Source organism: Schistocerca cancellata, chromosome 1, assembly GCF_023864275.1.
Source record: "Schistocerca cancellata isolate TAMUIC-IGC-003103 chromosome 1, iqSchCanc2.1, whole genome shotgun sequence".
Lineage (NCBI taxonomy): Eukaryota > Metazoa > Arthropoda > Insecta > Orthoptera > Acrididae > Schistocerca > Schistocerca cancellata.
In genome coordinates this window covers 1,286,696,926-1,286,721,294 of record NC_064626.1, presented here as the reverse complement: position 1 = coordinate 1,286,721,294, position 24,369 = coordinate 1,286,696,926, and the positions used below count along the sequence as shown (strand labels likewise).

General features: G+C 40.9%; 1 protein-coding gene across 1 annotated transcript in view; it reads left to right on the top strand.

The window, feature by feature from the left end:
- Positions 1-24,369, top strand: part of LOC126095109 (serine/threonine-protein phosphatase 6 regulatory ankyrin repeat subunit A-like) — a 400,015-nt gene that overhangs the window by 150,448 nt on the left and 225,198 nt on the right. The gene's annotated exons all lie outside the window — the stretch shown is intronic.

Here is a 24,369-nt window from a genome sequence, read left to right as displayed (position 1 = left end):
ATGCGGTACATCCAGCTGTTTCAGGTTCTATATCACTGAAGTCCAATTTTATAATTATCTTGTGATGTTGCAGTTCTTCTTATGTCTGTGCTTGCTACAAAATGGGGAGAGGAATTCCGCATTATGCAAGACACCTTTTTTCTGTTTTGTTTCACCCAGACATGTTTCAGCACATTTTGTGCTATCTACAGTGGGTTATTTTTTATTTTCTGACTTAGATGATACTATTGGACATTTATGTTGGTAGCTGTTCTGCTACACAATCTACAACGTACAGTTTTGATATTGTGGTGCTTTCTCATATATTGTTGGTGAACTGAATAGGTAGATTTCGTGTCCTATGCTAGCTTGACTCTGCACTTTCCCTGATTTTTCAAAACATAGGCAGAGTTTTTGCCACCATTACAACATGTAAAACTCCATTTGTGCTAATTTTTGAACATATTTTATCTACATATGTGTCCAATGACATGAAACTGTCCATAATCAATCTCAAAACTTGCTGCAGTGGATTACTAAAATACTTGGGTCCCCAAGCTTGACATCAAGATCAACTGTTCTGATTGCTTTATTTGCTTGTATTCTAATGAAAATTGTTTTACTTCAATTTATACAAAGGTTGCACCCGTCTCCCAGAAAGCTAATTGTATGCCCTATCCATCTTTAAACATGTCCTCATTTCAAGGTCATTTGCAGATTTATTGGTGACCATATGTGTATTTATTTATTTATATATTTTGATCCAATATCAACTGATTCAAAAAAAAAAAAGGTTTTCTTTTGTTCCAGTCTTCTGGATAAGTCAGAGCCTTACTTACTGTTGTTGTTGTTGTTGTTGTTGTTGTGGTCTTCAGTCCTGAGACTGGTTTGATGCAGCCCTCCATGTTACCCTATCCTGTGCAAGCTTCTTCATCTCCCAGTACTTACTGCAACCTACATCCTTCTGAATCTGCTTAGTGTATTCATCTCTTGGTCTCCCTCTACGATTTTTACCCTCCATGCTGCCCCCCAAAGCTAAATTTGTGATCCCCTGATGCCTCAGATCATGTCCTACCAACCGGTCCCTTCTTCTTGTCAAGTTGTGCCACAAACTCCTCTTCTCCCCGATTCTATTCGATACCTCCTCATTAGTTATGTGATCTAACCATCTAATCTTCAGCATTTCTCTGTAGCACCACACACGGTCAGGTGGCTTGCGGAGTATGGATGTAGATGTAGTTATAGTTTCTGAAAGCTTTTATTCTATCCTTGTCCAAACTATTTATCGTCTATGTTTCACTTCCATACATGGCTACACTCCATACAAATATATTCAAAAACGACTTCCTAACACTTAAATCTATACTCGATGTTAACAAATATCTCTTCCCCAGAAACACTTTCCTGGCCATTGCCAGTCTACATTTTATATCCTCTCTACTTCGACCATCATCAGTTATTTTGCTCCCCAAATAGCAAAATTCCTTTACTACTTTAAGTGTCTCATTTCCTAATCTAATTCCCTCAGCATCACCCGACTTAATTCAACTACATACCATCATCCTCGTTTTGCTTTTGTTGATGTTCATCTTATATCCTCTTTTCAAGACATGGTCCATTCCGTTCAACTGCTCTTCCAAGTCCTTTGCTATCTCTGACAGAATTACAATGTCATCGGCAAAACTCAAAGTTTTTATTTCTTCTCCATGGATTTTAACACCTACTCCAAATTTTTCTTTTGTTTCCTTTACTGCTTGCTCACTATACAGATTGAATAACATCAGGGATAGGCTACAACCCTGTCCCACTCCCTTCCCAACCACTGCTTCCCTTTCATGCCCCTCGACTCTTATAACTGCCATCTGTTTCTGAACAAATTGTAAATAGCCTTTTGCTCCGAGTGTTTTACCCCTTGACCCTTTAGAATTTGAAAGAGACTATTCCAGTCAACATTGTCAAAAGCGTTCTCTAAGTCTGCAAATGCTAGAAACATAGTTTCGCCTTTCCTTACTCTTTCTTCTAAGATAAGTCGTAAGCTCAGTATTGCCTCACGTGTTCCAACATTTCTACAGAATCCCAACTGATCTTCCCTGATGTCGGCTTCTACCAGTTTTTCTATTCGTCTGTAAAGAATTTGTGTTAGTATTTTGCAGCTGTGACTTATTAAACTGATAGTTTGGTAATTTTCACATCTGTCAAAACCTGCTTTCTTTGGGATTGGAATTATTATATTCTTCTTTAAGTCTGAGGGTATTTCACCTGTCTCATACATCTTGCTCACCAGATGGTAGATTTTTGTCTGGGCTGGCTCTCCCAAGTCTATCAGTAGTTCTAATGGAATGTTGTCTACTCCCGGGACCTTGTTTCGACTCAGGTCTTTCAGTGCTCTGTCAAACTGTTCACGCAGTATCGTATCTCCCATTTCATCTTCATCTACATCCTCTTCCATTTCCATAATATTGTCCTCAAGTACATCGCTCCTGTATAGACCCTCTATATACTCCTTCTGCCTTTCTGCTTTCCCTTCTTTGCTTAGAACTGGGTTTCCATCCGAGCTCTTGATATTCATACAAGTGGTTCTCTTTTCTCCAAACGTCTCTTTAATTATCCTGTAGGCTGTATCTATCTTAACCCTCGTGAGATAAGCCTCTACATTCTTACATTTGTCCTTTAGCCATACATGCTTAGCCATTTTGCACTTCCTGTTGATCTCATTTTTGAGACGTTTGTATTCCTTTTTGCCTGCTTCATTTACTGCATTTTTACATTTTCTCCTTTCATCAATTAAATTCAATATTTCTTCTGTTACCCAAGGATGTCTACTAGCCCTCATCTTTTTACCTACTTGATCCTATGCTGCTTTCACTACTTCATCCCTCAGAGCTACCCATTCTTCTTCTACTGTATTTCTTTCCCCCATTCCTGTCAATTATTCCCGTATGCTCTCCCTGAAACACTGTACAACCTCTGGTTTAGTCAGTTTATCCAGGTCTCATCTCTTTAAATTCCCACCTTTTTGCAGTTTCTTCAGTTTTAATCTACAGTCCATAACCAATATATTGTGGTCAGAGTCCACATCTGCCCCTGGAAATGTCTTACAATTTAAAACCTGGTTCCTAAATCTCTGTCTTATTATATAATCTATCTGATATCTTCCAGTATCTCCAGGATTCTTCTATGTATAGAACCTTCTTTTATGATTCTTGAATCAAGTGTTAGCTATGATTAAGTTATGCTTTGTGCAAAATTCTACCAGATGACTTCCTCCTTCATTTCGTACCCCCAATCCATATTCATCTACTATGTTTTCTTCTCTCCCTTTTCCTACTCTTGAATTCCAGTCACCCATGACTATTAAATTATCGTCTCCCTTCACTACCTGAATAATTTCTTTTATCTCATCATACATTTCATCAATTTCTTCATCATCTGCAGAGCTAGTTGGCATATAGACTTGTACAGGGCTATTACAAATGATTGAAGCGATTTCATAAATTCACTGTAGCTCCATTCATTGACATACGGTCACGACACACTACAGATACGTAGAAAAACTCATAAAGTTTTGTTCGGCTGAAGCCGCACTTCAGGTTTCTGCCACCAGAGCGCTCGAGAGCGCAGTGAGACAAAATGGCGATAGGAGCCGAGAACGCATATGTCGTGCTTGAAATGCACTCACATCAGTCAGTCATAACAGTGCAACGACACTTCAGGACATAGTTCAACAAAGATCCACCAACTGTTGAATCCATTCAGCGATGGTATGCGCAGTTTAAAGCTTCTGGATGCCTCTGTAAGGAGAAATCAACGGGTCGGCCTGCATTAAGCGAAGAAACGGTTGAACGCGTGCGGGCAAGTTTCACGCGTACCCTGCGGAAGTTGACAAATAAAACAAGCAGGGAGCTAAACGTACCACAGCCAACGGTTTGGAAAATCTTATGGAAAAGGCTAAAGCAGAAGCCTTACTGTTTACAATTGCTACAAGCCCTGACACCCGATGACAAAGTCAAACACTTTGAATTTTCGGCGCGGTTGCAACAGCTCATGGAAGAGGATGGGTTCAGTGCGAAACTTGTTTTCAGTGATGAAGCAACATTTTTTCTTAATGGTGAAGTGAACAGGCACAATATGCGAATCTGGGTGGTAGAGAATCCTCACGCATTCATGCAGCAAATTCGCAATTCACCAAAACTTAACGTGTTTTGTGCAATCTCACGGTTTAAAGTTTACGGCCCCTTTTTCTTCTGCGAAAAAAACGTTACAGGACACATGTATCTGGACATGCTGGAAAATTGGCTCATGCCACAACTGGAGACTGACAGCGCCGACTTCATCTTTTAACACGATGGTGCTCCACCTCACTTCCATCACGATGTTCAGCATTTCTTAAACAGGAGATTGGAAAACCGATGAATCGGTCGTGATGGAGATCATGATCAGCAATTCTTGTCATGGTCTCCACGCTCTCCCGACTTAACCCCATGCGATTTCTTTCTGTGGGATTATGTGAAAGTTTCAGTGTTTAAACCTCCTCTACCAAGAAACATGCCAGAACTGCGAGCTCGCATCAACGATGCTTTCGAACTCATTGATGGGGACATGCTGCGCCGAGTGTGGGAGGAACTTGATTATCGGCTTGATGTCTGCCGAATCACTAAAGGGGCACATATTGAACATTTGTGAATGCCTAAAAAAACTTTTTGAATTTTTGTATGTGTGTGCAAAGCATTGTGAAAATATCTCAAATAATAAAGTTATTGTAGAGCTGTGAAATCACTTCAGTCATTTGTAATAACTTTGTACTACTGTAGTAGGCATGGGCTTCGTGTCTATCTTGGCCACAATAATGCATTCACTATGCTGTTTATAGTAGCTTACCCACACTGCTATATTTTTTATTTATTATTAAACCTACTTCTGCATTACCCCTATTTGATTTTGTATTTATAACCCTGTATTCACTTGACCAAAAGTCTTGTTCCTCCTGCCACCAAACTCCACTAATTCCCGCTATATCTAACTTTAACCTATCCATTTCCCTTTTTAAATTTTCTAACCTACCTGCCCGATCAAGGGATCTGACATTCCATGCTCCGATCCATAGAACGCCAGTTTTCTTTCTCCTGATAATGATGTCCTCCTGAGTAGGCCCCGCCCAGATATCCAAATGGGGGACTATTTTACCTCCGGAATATTTTACCCAACAGGACACCATCATCATTTAACCATACAGTAAAGCTGCATGCCCTCGGGAAAAAATTACGGCTGTAGTTTCCCCTTGCTTTCAGCCGTTCGCAGTACCAGGACAGCAAGGCCGTTTTGGTTAGTGTTACAATACCAGATCAGTCAATCATCCAGACTGTTGTCCCTGCAACTACTGAAAACGCTGCTGCCCCTCTTCAGGGACCACACGTTTGTCTGGCCTCTCAACAGATATCCCTCCGTTGTGGTTGCACCTACGGTACGGCCATCTGTATCGCTGAGGCACGCAAGCCTCCCCACCAACGGCAAGGTCCATGGTTCATGGTGGCGGGGGTCTTACTTACTAGGGTTACATATTATTGGCTGGCACTTTTATCTACACAACTTCTTCTAAATGTAGTTGAGAGAACAGAGTTAAATATATGCACTATACATAAAAAAATTGTTATTGCCATACTTAGATTAAGGAATCTACAGTTTGTGACACAGTATTCATATCTGACATCAGATATTTACAGTTTGTGACACAGTCTAAGATCTGAGATTGCATATATTTTTAGATAGATGGTCTTCCATCATACGAGTGTACTAAATCTAGAAACTCATCTATTGAATATACAGTATTGTTTAGGAGCCATAACTTTAATTTCATTTTTAGTTTAGTAATGGGAAATTTGGAGATATTAGGATGGAAGAATTTCAGTAGTTTTATGCCTGCATAGTGAGGGCTTTTCTCATAAAGTGTTGTTCTATGAGAGACGATGTGGGGTCCCTCTCTACCTCTAGTGTTGTGATCGTGTATTTCTTTATTAAGTGTTTTGTTACTGTTTACTGCCATAATGATTATCTTCAGCACATACAGGTTATGAACAGTTACTATTTTAAATTCTTTAAACAAATCTCATCATTACACATGAACACTGCTTCATTTACAGCTTTTGATATGTCATTTGCATACAGGATAAATAGTAATTGTCCCAGTACTGAACCTTGCAGTAGATCATGTTTACCCTATTTGAATGTAGAAAGCACATTTTCCTATAATAATAATAATAATAATAATAATAATAATAATAATGGTTTATTTGTCCACAATAACTTTTACAGTCGTTGACATAGTCAGTCAGTACATACATGAACAATAACAATAGTTTAGTAGTAGAAATAAAGTACATACAACATTAAAAATCCTTGATGGAGTACAAACATTTAGCAATTAACAGCTGCTTTAATTTTATTTTAAATATGTTTCCTTTGAACATTTTTATGGTATTTGGCAGTCTGTTGTAAAAAAAATCTTCCAGCAGAAAATGGATTATGAACGGTTGCCTTTTTATTTCTGAATTTTATGTGGTAATCCTCTTTCTTCCTTGTATTACAACTATGGATGTCACTATTTATTATACTGTGCTCCATATTTTCTTTTACAAACAGTATAGTCCTTAGAACATATAATGAATACACTGTTAGTATATTATACTTAATGAAGTATTCTCTACAGAATTGATGTTTACTAATATTTGCTATTATCCTAATTGCTCTCTTCTGGTCTCTAAAAGCCCTATCCATGTATACCATTGGTGCCCCGCCCCAGATCTCAATACCGTATTGTAGGTGAGAGTGTATAATACCAAAATAGATTTGTCTTACAATACTTTCTTATCACCATGGTTACTGTGGAAGCTGTAATACTGCTTATATGAAGCAATTTCTTCTTTCTCTCTATACTTCTTTCCCACATTACTGAACACCCAATTAGGAGACATATAGCTATGCTCCTGCGTTGTAAAGTAATGGTCAGTACTTGTGAAAAGTTTGGGCTTTTCCAGATTCCACATTACCAAACATTCAATTAGGAGACATACAGCTTGATGAACTAAAGGATGTTTCAGTTTTATGTGTATGTGAACATTTGCTAAAAGAAAATCAAGCTTTTACTGCCAGACTAACAGGATTTGAAATGGTTAGTAGCTTCTGTAGAGAAACTTTTAAAGGGGGAGGAACATGCATTTATGTCAGGCAAGGAATTGAATGTAAAGAAATCAAGTTCAGTAAGATAAAAAACGTTGAAAAAGTATTTGAATATTGCGTTTGCAAACTTACAGACCTTAAAATAATTATTGTGTGTGTATACCGTTCCCCATGAGGCAACTTTGTGGAATTTTTGGACAGTGTTGAAAGTCTTTTTAGTGAGTTAAGACATTCTACAGAAAGCATTATTGTACTTGGAGATTTCAATGTCAACTTTAAAATCAACTGTTTACATGTTACAAAACTGACCAATGTCTTTTGTTCGCATAATTTAGCACCAACTATCTTTGAATACACTAGCCATGGAAAGAACTCTGAAACAATAATAAACCAAATATTTCTTGACTTACATAAACTAGACAATGTTGTAGAAGTGATTGACACTGGATGCTCAGATCATAAAGCACTAAAACTTAGTATAAATAATTACCTCAGCTCAGTACAGCCAATAGGTAACACAAAACAGAACAGAAAATTTACATTCCTAGCTTTTGGAACTTTGTTCCTTCATCAGGGAGGAGAGAGGGGAAAAAAGGGAAAGTGGATTTAGTTACTCACAACCCAGGTTATAACCTGGGAAAAAAAAGGGAAGAAGGGAAAGTGGATTTAGTTACTCACAACCGAACAGGAATGTAAATTTTCTGTTCTGTTTTGTGTTATCTATCAGCTGTACTGAGCTGAGGTAAGTACTGGCCAACCCCTCTATCTCTTTGTTAGTATTTGTTTCACATCTTTATATGAAATTTTCCATTACTCATTTAGTATAAATAATGTACTCTGTAAAAACTCTAGGCCAAGTGAGAAACACATCCACAGAAGATGTATTAACGAGGACAGCATTAGGATTTTTAATTCCTTGTTAAAAAATACAACTTGGGATCTAGATAAACACGATAGTATAGACATGAAGTTTGAATCATTTCTAGCTGATTACAAACATAACTTGAAATTGCTTTTCCCCCTTAAGAAAATGAAAGTAAAAGGCAAAATTAACATATGGATAACACAAGGCATAAGAAAATCTGGAGAGCAACTCAGAATGTTAAGTAAATCAGCAAGGCAAAATCCCGCTTTGAAACAACGTGTTAAGTGTTATAGGAAATTATACAAGAAAGTAATTACTGCAGCAAAAAAGTTAAATAATGATTCATATATCAGTAGAAATGATGGCAACGAAAAAATGAAATCAGTTTGGAAAGTGATCAATAGTAACTTAGGAAGACACAAAGTAAGAAACAACAACATTGTTATTAAAACTGAGGACAAAACTATAAATTATCCATTACACATTGCCAATATATTCTACTGTCATTATACAAGTGTCGTTCAAAACCTCATACGAACCCAAAGTAGTACAGACATCAGTCATAACATCACATTGAATCCCAAAACTATGTTTATATATCCTGTAACAGTACATGAGGTAGAGAATGCTATCAGCCAACTAAAAAATAAATTATCCTGTGGCACCGATGGCATTCCAGACAAACTCATTAAACACAGCAGATATATTACTCCTCTTCTTGTAGATATAATTAATGCATCTTTCAGTACTGGCACTTTCCCTAGAAAGCTGAAACAATCAATTATAAAACCATTATACAAAAATGAGGATCATTATGATGTAAAAAACTACAGGCCTTTATCAATGTTATCTTGTTTTTCAAAAATTATAGAAAGAGTAATGTATGGAAGTGGAATATTGGTCAATGAACAAAATGGCTTTCGAAAGAATAGATCAACTGAAACAGCTATATACAACTTTCTAAAACTTGTCCTAAATTACATTGATAATAATGAAGTATATTGTGGGGCCTTTAGATTTATCAAAGGCCTTTGATGTTATTGACCATAAACTACTGCTCGAAAAACTTAGTTGCTATGGAGTCCATGGTACTGCTAATGCATGGTTTAAGTCATACTTAGCTGGCAGATACCAGAAAGTAGAAATAGATCATGATGGAAAGTCATACTTTTCTGGTTATAAGGAAGTTAGTTATGGGGTGCCCCAAGGTTTGGTGCTGGGACTCCTGTTGTTCTTGATCTTTATAAATGACTTCCCAAACTATTTAACACAAGCTGATTGTGTGCTTTTTGCTGATCATACAAGTCTCTTTATTAAAGCTCAGAATGAGACTGACCTTAACAGGAAAATTGAAACAACAACAATTGAAGCAAGTAAATGGTTCAGGGACAACAGTTTATTTGGTTAGATGAGCATCTAAAGTGGGACAAACATATAGATGTGCTCAATAAAAAATTAACTAAATGTTGCTATGTATTTAGAATGCTCAAAAATTGCTGCAGTGATCAAACAGTATTGTGTACATATTATGCGTTTATGCATAGTCTTTTGCTATATGGTGCCACATTTTGGGGCAATTCAAGTGAGGCAAAATGCTCTTTTATTATTCAAAAATGAGCGATAAGGATCATAAAACGAGCTGCACCTAGAGATCCATTTAGGGAATTTTTCAAGGAATATAAAATCATGACTCTTCCATCCATTTACTTCTACAAAAGTATATGCTTTCTGAAGTCTCACCCCCAGTTTTCTTCTTTAAACATTGAGTTCCATGACTATACAACAAGATAGAGTAATGACTTTCACAGAGAAGTGCATAAGAAAGCCTAGTACAACAAGAGTGCAATATACCACCCGAAAATTCTCTATAGTGCTCTTCCCTTAAAAATTAAAAGGATTCAGAAGCTGAGCAGTTTCAAAAGTGAACTCAAAAGAATGTTAATTAGTAATAGTTTTTACAGTGTTAGTGGATACATGAATTCTTCAGGAAGATAGTGTGCCTTCACCTATCTTATAATTCACTCATTTGCAAACTTGTGCCATGGGGTAGACTCTTTTATGTACACACAAAAATTAATTAATTTGTCAATATAGAGTGTTATAATCATTGTTTCTTGTTGCTGTCCATTATACATGGAATATATGTAACTTATTTGTGTCCTATATTGATACAAATTTATATCATGTAAGCTATAATTGTTTTTGCCTATGTATTTAATTCAGACTTGTTCACTGATATTTTTTACATAATATGTTGTTATTCATATTTTTTCTGTATGTAACACATGACAAATCCCATATCATTGTACATGATGAAACGGGTGCTCAATAAATCAAATCAAATCAAATCAAAAGCTATGTTCCTGCATTGGAAAGTAATGGTCAGTACTTGTGAAAAGTTTGGACTTTTCCAGATGTCTTAATAAAGCTGCCATTAAATACTATCCTTCTTTTGAGAAATCCAAGAATTAGATAAAAGTCTTAAAACTCTCAAATTAACAGGAATTATCAAAATCAGAAGAGTATTCTTCACTCTACAAAAATTTGATGCAGAAATTGAGTTTTGCTGTATCAGCTTCATGACAGAAATCAAGTTTTGAAATAATGGAGGGCATTTGATAGTTTCTAACCACGGAAATAAATGTGTTTTGGAAAACCTGTTTCCTGAATAAGATGGATTGATATCTCAAATATCATTTGTGTCTCATTTCCTAATCTAATTCCCTTAGCATCATCCGATGTAATTCGACTACATTCCATTATCCTCGTTTTGCTATTGTTGATGTTCATCTTATATCCTCCTTTCAAGACTCTGTCCATTCCGTTCAACTGCTCTTCCAAGTCCTTTGCTGTCTCTGACAGAATTACAATGTCATCGGCAAACCTCAAATTTTTTATTTCTTCTCCATGGATTTTAATACCTACTCCGAATTTTTCTTTTGTTTCCTTTACTGCTTGCTCAATATACAGATTGAATAACATCGGGGAGAGGCTACAACCCTGTCTCACTCCATTCCCAACCACTGCTTCCCTTTCATGCCCCTCGACTCTTATAACTGCCATCTGGTTTCTGTACAAATTGTAAATAGCCTTTCCCTCCCTGTTTTTACCCGTGCCACCTTCAGAATTTGAAAGAGAGTATTCCAGTTAACATTGTCAAAAACTTTCTCTAAGTCTACAAATGCTAGCAACATAGCTTTGCCTTTTCTTAATCTTTCTTCTAAGATAAGTCGTAAGGTCAGTATTGCCTCATGTGTTCCAACATTTCTACGGAATCCAAACTGATCTTCCCCGAGGTCCACTTATACCAGTTTTTCCATTAGTCTTTAAATAATTTGCGTTAGTATTTTGCAGCTGTAACTTATTAAACTGATAGTTCGGTAATTTTCACATCTGTCAACACCTGTTTTCTTTGGGATTGGAATTATTATATTCTTCTTGCAGTCTGAGGGTATTTCGCCTGTCTCATACATCTTGCTCACCAGATGGTAGAGTTTTCTCATGACTGGCCCTCCCAAGGCCATCAGTAGTTCTAATGGAATGTTGTCTACTCCCGGGACCTTGTTTCGACTCAGGTCTTTCAGTGCTCTGTCAAACTCTTCACGCAGTATCTTATCTCCCATTTCATCTTCATCTACATCCTCTTCCATTTCCATAATATTGTCCCCAAGTTCATCGCCCTTGTATAAACCCTCTATATACTCCTTTCACCTTTCTGCTTTCCCTTCTTTGCTTAGAACTGGGTTTCCATCTGAGCTCTTGATATTCATACAAGTGGTTCTCTTATCTCCAAAGGTCTCTTTAATTTTCCTGTAGGCAGTATCTATCTTACCCCTAGTGAGATAAGCCTCTACATCCTTACATTTGTCCTCTAGTAATGCCTGCTTAGCCATTTTGCACTTCCTGTCGATCTCATTTTTGAGACGTTTGTATTCCTTTTTGCCTGCTTCATTTACTGCATTTTTATATTTTCTCCTTTCATCAATTAAATTCAATATTTCTTCTGTTACCCAAGGATTTCTATTAGCCCTCGTGTTTTTACCTACTTGATCATCTGCTGCCTTCACTACTTCATCCCTCATTGCTACTCATTCTTCTTCTATTGTATTTCTTTCCCCCATTCCTGTCAATTGTTCCCTTATGCTCTCCCTGAGACTCGCTACAACCTGTGGTTTAGTCAGTTTATCCAGGCCCCATCTCCTTAAATTCCCACCATTTGTAGTTTCTTCAGTTTTAATCTACCAACCAATCCCTTATTCTAGTCAAGTTCTGCCATAAATTTCTCATCTCCCCAATTCTATTCAATACCTCCTCATTAGTTATGTAATCTACCCATCTAATCTTCAGCATTCTTTGGTAGCACTACATTTCAAAAGCTTCTATTGTCTTCTTGTCTAAACTATTTTACACATTTCACATCCATACATGGATACGCTCCATACAAATACTTTCAGAAAAGACTTCCTGACACTTAAATCTATACTCGATGTTAACAAATTTCTCTTCTTCAGAAACACTTTCTTTGCCATTGCCAGTCTACATTTTATATCCTGTCTACTTCAACCATCATCAGTTATTTTGCACCCCAAATAGCAAAACTCATTTACTACTGTAAGTGTTTCATTTCCTAATGTAATTCCCTCAGCATCACCTGATGTAATTCGACTACATTCCATTATCCTCGTTTGTCTGTTGTTGATGTTCATCTTATATCCTCCTTTCAAGACACCGTTCATTCCATTCAGCTGGTCTTCCAAGTCCTTTGCTGTCTCTGACAGGATGACGATGTCATCGGTGAACCTTATTTCTTCTCCATGGATTTTAATCCCTAATCTGAATTTTTCTTCTGTTTCCTTTACTGCTTCACAACTACTGCTTCCCTTTCATGTCCCTCAACTCTTATAACTGCCGTCCGGTTTCTGTAGAAATTGTAAATAGCCTTTTGCTCCCTATATGCTACCCCTGCCACCTTCAGAATTTGAAATAGAGTATTCCAGTCAACATTGTCAAAAGCTTTCTCTAATTCTACAAATGCTAGAAATTTATGTTTGCCTTTCCTTGATCTATTTTCTAAGATAAGTTGTAGGGTCAGTATTGCCTCACGTGTTCCAACATTTCGACGCAGTCCACACTGATCTTCCCCAAGGTCAGCTTCTACCAGTTTCTCTATTCATCTGTAGAGAATTTGTGTTAGTATTTTGCAGCTGATAGTTCGGTAATGTACATATTTATCAACACCTGCTTTCTTTGGGATTGGAATTACTATATTCTTCTTTAAGTCTGAGGATATCTCTCCTGTCTCATACATCTTGCTCACCAGATGGTAGAGTTTTGTCAGGGCTGGCTCTCCCAAGGCTTTCAGTAGTTTTAATGGAATGTTGGCTACTCCTGGGAGCTTGTTTCGACTTAGGTCTTTCAATGCTCTGTCAAACTCTTCATGCAGTATCATATCTTCCATTTCATCTTCATCTATCTCCTCTTCAATTTCCATAATATTGTCCTGAAGTACATTGCCCTTGTATAGACCCTCTGCATACTCCTTCCTCCTTTCTGCTTTCCCTTCTTTGCTTACAGCTGGGTTTCTATCTGAGTTCTTGATATTGATGCAAATGGTTCTCTTTTCTCCAAAGGTCTCTTTAATTTTCCTGTAGGCAGTATCTATCTTAGCCCTAGTGAGATAAGCCTCTACATCCTTACATTTGTCCTCTAGCCATCCCTACTTAGCCATTCTGCACTTCCTGTCGATCTCTTTTTTGAGACGTTTGTATTCATTTTTGCCTGCTTCATTTACTGTATTTTTATATTTTTTCCTTTCATCATTTAAATTCAATATATCTTCTGTTACCCAAGGATTTCTACTAGCTGTTGTCTTTTTACCTACTTGATCCTCTGCTGCTTTCACTATTTCATCTCTCAAAGCTACCAATTCTTCCTATACTGTTTTTCTTTCCCCCATTCTTGTCAATCGTTCTCTAGTGCTCTCCATGAAACTCTACAAACTCTGGTTCTTTCAGTTTATCCAGGTCCCATCTCCTTAAATTCCCACCTTTTTGCAGTTTCTTCAGTTTTTATCTACAGTTCATAAATAATAGATTGTGGTCAGAGTCCACATCTGTCCCTGGGAATGTCTTACAATTTAAAATGTGGTTCCTAAATCTTTGTCCTACCATTATATAATCTATCTGATACCTTTTAGTATCTCCAGGATTCTTCCATGTATACAACCTTCTTTTATGATTCTTGAACCAAGTGTTAGCTATGATTAAGTTATGCTCTGTGCAAAATTCTACCTCTTTCATTTCTTACCCCCAATCCATATTCACCTACTGTGTTTCCTTCTCTCCCTTTTCCTACTCTCGAATTCCAGTCACCCATGACTATTAAATTTTCATCTCCCTTCACTACCTGAATAATTTCTTTTATCTCATCATACATTTCATCAATTTCTTCATCATCTGCAGAGCTAGTTGGCATATAAACTTGTGCTACTGTAGTAAACATGGGCTTTGTGTCTATCTTGGCCACAATAATGCGTTCACTATGCTGTTTGTAGTAGCTTACCTGCACTCCTATTTTTTTATTCATTATTAAACCTACTCCTGCATTACCCCTATTTGATTTTGTATTTATAACCCTGTATTCACCTGACCAAAAGTCTTGTTCCTCCTGCCACCGAACTTCATTAATTCCCACTATATCTAACTTCATCCTATCCATTTCCCTTTTTAAATTTTCTAACCTACTTGCCCGATTAAGGGATCTGACATTCCACGCTCCAATCCGTAGAACACCAGTTTTCTTTCTCCTGATAATGACGTCCTCTTGTGTAGTCCCTGCTCGGAGATCCGAATGTGGGACTATTTTACCTTTGGAATATTTTACCCATGAGGACGCCATCATAATTTAAGCATACAGTAAAGCTGCATGCCCTCAGGAAAAATTACGGCTGTAGTTTCCCCTTGCTTTCAGCCGTTCGCAGTACCAGCACAGCAATGCCGTTTTGGTTAGTTTTACAAGGCCAGATCAGTCAATCATCCAGACTGTTTCCCCCACAACTACTGAAAAAGCTGCTGCCCCTCTTCAGCAACCACACATTTGTCTGGCCTCTCAACAGATACCCCTCCATTGTGGTTGCACCTATGGTACGGCCATCTGTATCGCTGAGGCACGCAAGCATCCCCACCAACGGCAAGGTCTACGGTTCATGGGAGGCTTTACATAGATGATGCAATTTTCTTTAATGAAGTACTATCTGAAAAAGGTTGCACAAATATTCAGTTGGATCATCTACATCTACATTTATACTCCGCAAGCCACCCAACGGTGTGTGGCGGAGGGCACTTTACGTGCCACTGTCATTATCTCCCTTTCCTGTTCCAGTCGCGTATGGTTCGCGGGAAGAACGACTGTCTGAAAGCCTCTGTGCGCGCTCTAATCTCTCTAATTTTACATTCGTGATCTCCTCGGGAGGTATAAGTAGGGGGAAGCAATATATTCGATACCTCATCCAGAAACGCACCCTCTCGAAACCTGGCGAGCAAGCTACACCGCGATGCAGAGCGCCTCTCTTGCAGAGTCTGCCACTTGAGTTTGTTAAACATCTCCGTAACGCTATCACGGTTACCAAATAACCCTGTGACGAAACGCGCCGCTCTTCTTTGGATCTTCTCTATCTCCTCCGTCAACCCGATCTGGTACGGATCCCACACTGATGAGCAATACTCAAGTATAGGTCGAACGAGTGTTTTGTAAGCCACCTCCTTTGTTGATGGACTACATTTTCTAAGGACTCTCCCAATGAATCTCAACCTGGTACCCGCCTTACCAACAATTAATTTTATATGATCATTCCACTTCAAATCGTTCCGCACGCATACTCCCAGATATTTTACAGAAGTAACTGCTACCAGTGTTTGTTCCGCTATCATATAATCATACAATAAAGGATCCTTCTTTCTATGTATTCGCAATACATTACATTTGTCTATGTTAAGGGTCAGTTGCCACTCCCTGCACCAAGTGCCTATCCGCTGCAGATCTTCCTGCATTTCGCTACAATTTTCTAATGCTGCAACTTCTCTGTATACTACAGCATCATCCGCGAAAAGCCGCATGGAACTTCCGACACTATCTACTAGGTCATTTATATATATTGTGAAAAGCAATGGTCCCATAACACTCCCCTGTGGCACGCCAGAGGTTACTTTAACGTCTGTAGATGTCTCTCCATTGAGAACAACATGCTGTGTTCTGTTTGCTAAAAACTCTTCAATCCAGCCACACAGCTGGTCTGATATTCCGTAGGCTCTTACTTTGTTTATCAGGCGACAGTGCGGAACTGTATCGAACGCCTTCCGGAAGTCAAGGAAAATGGCATCTACCTGGGAGCCTGTATCTAATATTTTCTGGGTCTCATGAACAAATAAAGCGAGTTGGGTTTCACACGATCGCTGTTTCCGGAATCCATGTTGATTCCTACATAGTAGATTCTGAGTTTCCAAAAACGACATGATACTCGAGCAAAAGACATGTTCTAAAATTCTACAACAGATCGACGTCAGAGAGATAGGTCTATAGTTTTGCGCATCTGCTCGACGACCCTTCTTGAAGACTGGGACTACCTGTGCTCTTTTCCAATCATTTGGAACCTTCTGTTCCTCTAGAGACTTGCGGTACATAAGGATTGTGAAGACAAGATCTGGCTAATTACAATGCCTGCAGAACTGTTTAAGCAATCTTTGTTTCTACACCTCATATATGAATGGAACAGGAAGAAGCTCTCAGCCGTAACTTCATAATGGTTAGTAGAGTATGGCTATAGATGTAGATAGATAATATTTATACTACTGACCATTAATGTTTGAAGGAGATATCAAGGTGGTAAGGTAATGACCACGGTTCTCTCTTCTAATCATCAATACTTTTATTACACAACAACGTACAGGTCAAAGACTAGGCCGCAACTGAGGTCCTGGAAGTATACAAACAAAGATCAACTTGAAGACATAATACACATACGATGTTCTGGCCTATCGATCAGTGGATCGATGCCACATAGACCCCGCCCCGTGCAGCACGGAATACGTACCCGACGGGTGGCGGAGGGGGGGGGGGGTAGTTTCGTCGGCAGGGAACCTAGTGATCACCTTTCCGATGGCCTAACGTAAGCACGTAGGTTGCCAAACGTAGCACTTTGAGAGATTTTGAAACACTTCACTACACGTTGTGACACACCAACTACACACGAATCGTCACACGCAGGCAGCACTAATGTGGTATCACCACTAACGATGACAGATAAACTACAAATAAATTAGGATGAACGTGGGTAGAGAGATCGTAAGTGGTGCCTGCTAACGGAGAGGTATGCTGAGCCGGTGGGGTGGGGAAACCGTAGCACGGTGAGGGCGGTGTGCTGCGAGTAGAGGGGTGAGTGTCAGACAGTGAGGTCTGAGTGGGCGTGGCAGGAACCTGCGGGCTGCACCGGTTAGGAGAGTGGTGCAGTGTGCTGCCGCCCGAAGATGGAACTGTTATATTAGAGCCCTGGGAGCTGGGGTCTCAGCTATGGGAGCCGGGAGGCAGAAAACCCCAGAATGAGTGTGGGCTCGTTCACAGGGCCGGTGTAGGTGTGAGTTTACTCGAATCGTGAGCAGAGGAAGAAGGCCGAGGGTGGCCAGAGAGCACGGTCTCTTCAACAGTGGGTGAGATATGGGAACACTGGATGCGAGCAGGTTTAACCCTGTTGAGGGAGACAGTAGTTACTGAGCCATTAATTATGATGTCCATTGTGTTACTGGTTCATTTGACAACTCTGTACCGACCTGTGTAAGGGGGCTGTAACGGGGTTTTTACAGTTTCATCGCGAAGGAACACAAATTTGCAAGTGTCGAGTGCCTCGGGAACATATGTGTGCGGCGGAGTTTGGCTGGAAGGGGGTTGGGGTTGAAGCTTGTTACAGTGTAACCTCACCCGTTCTACCGAGGACGGCAGTTTGGACGGTTTGGTGACTGGAGTAGGAGCAAAAAGTTTGCCTGGCAGTATAAGGGACTGGCCGTAGATGAACTTGGCCACTAAGCCTTTAAGTTCTTCCTTGAAAGTGGCTCGCAAACTGAGTAAGACAAATGGCAGGGCTACCGTCCAAAGGAGGCCGTGGCAATGTAGGGCTGTCTTAAGCATCCTATGCCAATGTTCCATGAGGCTGTTGCTTTGGGGGTGGTATGCTGTTGAATGAATTTTCTTGATGCCGCACAGCCTACATAGTTCAGAAAACAAGGCAGACTCAAACTGATGGCCTCGGTCAGTCGTCAAGTAAACAGGGCAGCCAAAGCGTGAAATCCAAGTGTCTATGAAGGATCGTGCCACTGATTTGGATGTAATATTGGGTAGCGGGGCAGCTTCTACCCAACAAGAGGTTCTGTCTATAATAGATAGCACATATCTGTAACCCTCCGAGGGGGTGAGGGGGTCCACCAAGTCGATGTGAACGTGCTGGACGCGACTGGGAGGAGCAGTCGAGCTGCCTAGTGGGGGCGATGTGTGCTGCGAAACATTATTTTGTTGGCACGGAATGCAGGCGTGGACTGAGGCTTGGCAGTTGTGATGCATGTCGCGCCAGACGAAGTGCTCTGAAATAAGTCTGGTAGAGGCTCTCACACCTGGATGAGCTAGGTTGTGTAATTTGTCAAACACTTGTCTCTGTAGAGGTTTGGGTATGAAGGGACGCAGCGTACCAGTTGATTCATCACACCGCAGTAATAAAAAATGTTGCGTCTGGATGTGGGTGGGCAACAGTCACTGCGTCTGCTAGTAGGTGCTTCAGTTTGTCAAAAGCTTGTTCCATGGCAGGGGTGCACCGGACTGGGCGGATACTGGTCTTATTTTTGCCAGCAAGGGTGTCTGTTAGGGAAGCCTGAACCTGGGCTGTTGCAGGCAAGTGCTTCCTATAATAGTTAACTGTTCTGATGAACCTGCGCAGCTCCTTAAATGAGTGAGGGCGTGGCAAATCCAAAACAGGTTTGATTTTATCCTCGGGAGGAGTGAGGCCCTTAGCTGACACGATGTAGCCTAAGAATCTTACCAAAGTCTGGTGCAACTGGAGCTTCTTATTATTCAGTTCAACACCGGCAGCAGTTAGAGTGTCTTTAACAATCTGCAAATGTTCCTTGTTCTTTTACAAAGTAGGACTGAAAATAAGAATGTCGTCCAAGTAAAAACAAAAATCCAGATGAAACAACACCTTGTTTATGAATCTCTGCCAAGTTTGTGCAGCGTTGCGAAGGCCAAAGGGCATGAACCGATACTGGAAAAAGGCCGAAAGGTGTTGTAACGACTGTCTTTCCAATATCCTCTGGTGCCATCGGAATTTGATGATAGGCCCTCCTACAGTCCACTACCGAGAAATATTTGGCACCTGCAAGAGCACGGTTGAAATCCGCGATGTTAGCAACCCGGTACTTGTCTATGATAGTACGAGAGTTCAACTTAGCATAGTCGCCAACCATACGCCAGGCACCGTCGCTTTTTGTGACGAAGTGGATAGGTGAGGCCCAGCATCCAACAGATGGTTCGATGACGCCGGCTGTTAAGAGATCGTCTATTTGTTTGCGAGCCACTTTCGTGAGTTCTGTCTCGAGACGGTGTGGTCGGCAAGAGATGGTTCAAATGTCTCTGAGCACTATGGGACTCAACTTCTGAGGTCATTAGTCTCTTAGAACTTAGAACTAGTTAAACCTAACTAACATAAGGACATCACACACATCCACACCCGAGGCAGGATTCGAACCTGCGACCGTAGTGGTGCTGCGGTTCCAGACTGCAGCGCCTAGAACCGTACGGCCACTTCGGCCGGCGGCAAGAGGTATGTGGTCCGTCTTGCAAGCGAAGTTTGTGGGCGGTGCCGTAACCACAGAACTGCACGACGTGGTACATGAGGCTACTGTCTGTGGTATGTTGTGCGCGGCGACTGCTAGGCTGCGTTGTGGCTTGGACAACGAAAGTTTGCTTAAGTACCAACTGTTGGGTGGCTGGGAGTAACAGACAAGTCAGCTACACGAAACAAGGTCGGTACACTGTAACCTAAGGCGCCGCCGTCGAGCTTGGTGGCGGTAGCGGGCTCAAGTGAACAGCTGATGGCAGTAAATCAAAAACACTAACCTGCGCCTGGGAAGTTAGCTGCCCGAGTGAGGAAGGTGTAGTGGTTAATAAAAAAGAAAATGAGAAGAAAAGAAAAGAAAAGGTTGAAAATGGGGGAAGAAATGGTGAATAAAAAGGGGGTTTTAAAATTGTTAATGACTGTGAAAAAGGGAAAGAATGAAATGCAAATCGGACTTTGTATTACAGAAAAGTTATCGGACTTCGTGATTCGGAAAAGCTATTGTTGGGACGGTCCTTGTGGCGTTTCTGAGCAAAAGTCAAACCAATTTCCACTACAAAAATTATTTGAAAGAGAAGAGAGAATAACAAAATGTGATTAACAGGGGGAAATCGCCCGGATAAGAGTTCATTTTTTACCATGTTAACACGTCTTCTCTCGTGCGGTGTCCAGGTCTTGTTCTCCAAAAATTTCCCGTTTCATTTCTGCATGAAAAGTTGTAGCTGCTCCGAAATTTTGCAATCGTCCAGGAATCACTAATTTATACAAATCAAAACCGTGTTGGTATCGAATGCAATTTATTTTATGTTGCTACTTCCATCCTCTGAATTTCATACCAACTTCCACAATACGTCTGCACATCAATGAGTTTTTTCGTCTTAATCTGACCACGTCTAGCTAATAAGTAAGTTAAGCTTCTGCTCTCAAAGACAAAAGCAGGTAGAAAAACAAAGTGAGTTACAATTTTAGTACCTTCATTTTCTTATATATTTTCTCTGCCATCGAGCGTTCGTACAACTGCGACGGTATAATTTATATCTGAGGGAACGAGTGTAGCGTGGCGTAATTCAAAGTCCTACTACAAGGGGGATGAATGTGCGCTCGAATTAACACAGTTAGAGCTGGCAGGAGTGTGGACACTGTACAGTTTATGTGGCATACGGTCACAAATGCACTCGGGCGCGAGAACACTGTAGTGGCACCGACAAACCTCGTGTGTTGCCGAGGCGTCGTCTGCTGCGAGCTGCTGCCGTGCTGAAGATAACTCGTCGAGGCGACAGTGTAGCTCGGAGGAGGGGTTATTACACTTACTAGCCAGGTGGACCTGTTTAGCAGTACTATTGACACTTGACGAAGCACGCGGGATGTGTTCCTGTGTAGGGTGGTAGAACACTGTATTCTCGATGAAGTCAGGCCACAGTTCGTGGTGTCGTAGAAAGTCGATACCCAAAATGGGATCGTCGATGTCAGCCACCGGGAAGGACCACTTCAGGTTGCACTCGGGCGAGAGGGACGCTGCATATGAAGTAGAACCTAAGCACGACAAATTAGACGAGTTTACAGCACGCAGGACAGTTTTGTGTAGTCGAATCTTTTCGTTAGCGAGACGAGACAGAAGTAGGGAACATCTGTGCCCGTGTTGATGAGAAAGTTTTTGCCAGAGTTCAAGTCGCAGACGTAGACTCGTCCATTCGAAGCATTAGTGTTGGACACAGAATGGAGCGTGGGATGGTGCCTGTCGTTTACATCACAGGAGGTGGCACCACTGCTGCCTACCTGCGGTTGAAGTTAGGGTAGGAGCACGGCAGTTTACAATTGCGTGCTTGTTCCCCGAATTTTGCACAGAAGAAACAGTATTTATGGGCGGATGTCTGTTCCTGCAAGTGGTCAGATGGCAGTGGCCCAGAATTTTCTGCGGAGTCAGATGTGCTGTTGTTGTGTGGACGTGAAGGTGCCGGTAGTGCGGCAGGCTTAACAGACTTAGGTTTAGTGGGGTGTCCACGTTGGGGGCCTGGTCGTGGTTGGAAACTGGCGTAGCTGCCGGACTGTCGGGCACGGCGTTCTCGTAGTAGGGTGGAGTAAGCTCGGTCAGCGGCGCACGAGCGTTCGCTATTTGGTCTATCTTTGTAGGCGGAGATGGCCGTTTGGACAGACAGAGGCAGCTTTTCCATCCAAATCTCAGTGAGCGTGGCATCTGGCATGTCACATTCACTGACAAGAAGTCGAAGGTATCGCCACAGCTGGGACGGAGATCTGTCGCTGAGGCGTTCTTCGTAGACGAGCTGTTGGACGTTTTCTGTTCTTGTCTTGGAGACACGTTCCAGTCTTGTTTGTTAAGCTGTGGCGTACTTCTTGTTTGGAGGAGCTGACTTAACCAGGTCATAAATTAAGTCAACACGGTCATGGAGGTGGTTCGTGAGGCACGTGAAACGGGTGTTGTCATCAAGTGCACAGACACTGAAATTTGCTCGACCAGGTTGAACCAGAATTCCCGATGGGCAGGTTTGAATGCCGGAAGTTTTGGTAGATTCGACGAACTGGCGTTCTAAGAATGCGGGCAGCTGCTCGTGGATGCAGGAGTAGGCAAGTCAAAGTTAACTCTGGGTCGTGAGGGCGGTAGACAGGATGCAGACGTGCTTGTTGTGTTCATAGTAGCCGGAGGGGAAGTGAAATCCCATTAGCAGGAAGCCCGGCGTGGAGCAAAGCGGGACCGGTTGTTGCGGCAGAAGGTCAAAGTGCTCACAGCAGTTGCTCGACAGTTTATTACGCAATTGGTCCTCCACATCTGCAGCGAAATTGTCCATTGCAGAGTCACTGATGAGCTCGGTGGAACCTGACATGCTCAAATTACTGCACTGATGAACACTCGGAGTAACAGGCTGGCAAATGTCATTCACGTAGTGTGCAACCAGTATGGAGTGATACACATTTGGAGCTTGCACATTCACAAAGGCGTCCTGTTGTGGCACGTTATGAAAACTATGCTCCCCACTATTTACAGTACTTGCATTAAAGTTCAGTATCAGTGTGTAGTTGTTTTTCGTACTGCTGTGTGGCGAAAACTGAAGCACTTCGGGGCTAACAGAGCTGGAGTCGGAGATCGCTGGCGTCATGTTCCAAACCACTGCACCTGACGAGGTGCTTGGGTTCTCGAGGCTATAGGACTGCGAAAATTCACATGGGCACCAACTACAGCTAGCATGCTTGAATTTAGTTGCTGTTGCTGGTGAAAGCCGGACATTGGCAGCGTGTTGTAGAAGGCCATTGTGTAGCAGACAAAGGTCCACGTGGAACGTGGAAGCCGGCGTGGTAGTAACTTTGTACTCAGTTCGTCAGATTATTCGAACTTCGGGGTCACCACTGAAGGAGATATCAAGGTGGTAAGGTAATGATCACGGTTCTCTCTTCTAATCATCAATACTTTTATTACCTAACAAACATACAGGTCAAAGAGGTCCCGGAAGTATACAAACATAGATCAACTCGAAGACATAATACACATATGATGTTCTGGCCTATCGATCCGTGGGTCAATGCCACATGTTATTACGTATCCTAAGGCACAGGCTGCAGCTGAGTCACAGTAGTCTATTTGTACAGCAGCCTCCAGGAGGATAATATCATTGAGTACTAAATGGAAAATATTTCATGACGTTGCTATGTATGTGTGGCAACCAGCCACATGTGATCACCTGCTCATTATGTTAAAGAAGGGAGTGTTTGAACTCTGCTATACAGAGTTGTCCGAAAAAGTATGAAAAGCTTATGAGGATGTTGCAGGGGAGGTTATGTTGATAAATAACTGTAAAGAACAAATTTGATAAATTGTGCCATTTTAAAGTTACTTACCATTGAAGTTAACGAATAACATCATAGCACACACCAAATCAAGCACCTGAATGCACTCAAGCACAGAAATGGACAGACACCTGTGAACCCATGAGTTACCATTTGTTCAAATTCTCACTATTGGGTAAAATACACTTATTTTTGGAAGTGATAAATTCAAGCTTTGTGAGTAAAAGCTACAGTTGTTTGGTTTGAGGAAACCAAACCAACAACATGTTTGGCAACACTGTCTCTGACTGGCTGCTTAAATTTTCACGCACAGTGACCAGATTGGGTAACTTCAATGCTAAGTAACTTGAAAACAGTGCAATGTATTGAATTTTTCCAAACAATTACTTCTCAACACAGTCTCTGTTGCAACACTCTTACAAGCTTATTAGACTATTTCTCATCACTCTGTACATACATTTTGAACTAAATATCAGTGAGTGAGTCTTCTCTTCTTTAACGAGGCATTTATTAAGTTATAAAGGGACAGCAGATGTGTTTTTGTGTTTTGATTTGGTAGAAGTTTGGACACATTGTGTGTGTGTGTGTGTGTGTGTGTGTGTGTGTGTGTAAGCATGAATTCTTTCATGCTTCCATATGTCCTTCTCCCTGTGCAAGGACTTCCAGGAACAAGATTACTAGC